Below are 1,314 nucleotides of genomic sequence, written 5' to 3' on the forward strand. Positions count from 1 at the left end.
GTCTGTCGAGGAAGTCATATATATGCCAGCAGCCCGACCGCATTTTTTGTTAATGGGACTCAAAAGCATACAACCTTATGCACCGTATCGGGTTCTGAGGCAACTCGGTAGATATCAAGTAATACCAAGAGATGAAGATTTGAGTACCCAAGTGGTCGAAATTAGTCCTGACGGTCGATTCCCCGAGGAAGAGGTTCGTCAAATTTGGAGTGAGTGTCAATATCTGATGGCAAACACTTGTGTGTCCGATAGGGTCAGAGGGGAAATTGCTCCAGGGTATCACGAATGGTTCAGAGGTGACGTGGCATATGGGAGACCGGCTAAAAGACCTCATCTCGAAGATTTCGCCAAGTCGTCCCAAGAGCAGTGGGATTGGTTAGCAAAGGAAGAAAGCTATCGAGTTGAGATTGGTAAATTAAAGCAACAAGTCGAGAGTCTGAAATTCGAGAACAGTGTACAGGTTGCCGAGGATCAAGGTGAAAAGAATAGACTAGCCAGAGAAAATGACGCTCTTAAGGCCCAAGTCCGACAGTTGAAGATAACCATCGATAAGCAACCGAGGAGCCGATCCGATGAACAATTGGTAAAAAGATTGGAAAGCGAAGTCAGAGAATGGCGGGATGAGCTAGGAAAAGCTGAAAATGTCATGGCAGAACTTAAAGCACAGTGGGAGACAAGAACCGAAGAGTATCGCCAATACTTGAATCGGTTGAAAAGGGACCATGAGAAAATTGTTGCCAATTTAAAGAGAAAAGTAGTTGCCCTTGAAGGTAGAGCGGTTAGGCAGGTTAGAGACTTCGAAACTGAAAGCGGACATTGTTACAACTTGTTAGCCCAAATGGAGGCAGAAGTGCAACAGCTGCAAGACCAGCACTTGCAAGACTCCCGAGCTTTAAAGACGTGCAGCGATCAGATAAGACGCTTGCTCATAGAAAAGAAGCAAACAAAAGACAGGATTAGAGCCATTGCTCATGCTATTGTCAGGAGATGCCGGGTTTGTGAAGACATGACCCGTACTACTTTTATCTCAGCAGTGATGATCTATGTGAAGCGAACCATGAATGAGTTAGAGCAGCTTGAAAGGGATTTGGATCCTAGACCCGCGGCGAGGCCGAACGACGCCCCGCGGATACCTAAGTTTGAAGCACTAGAATATGCATAGTCCGTGTCTGTGAGTATCTACCATTTTGAGTCAGTCTTTTGTACGTCCGTTATCTTTCTGGATTGAGTATGTTTGCAAGCTTAGAGTTTTTGTTTGCTTTCAGATTGCGTTTGTTAGTTTCTTTCCAAAACAAAAGATGTTGAGTTTGTAAG

This window comes from Nicotiana sylvestris, chromosome 1 (assembly GCF_000393655.2).
Source record: "Nicotiana sylvestris chromosome 1, ASM39365v2, whole genome shotgun sequence".
NCBI classification, from domain to species: domain Eukaryota; kingdom Viridiplantae; phylum Streptophyta; class Magnoliopsida; order Solanales; family Solanaceae; genus Nicotiana; species Nicotiana sylvestris.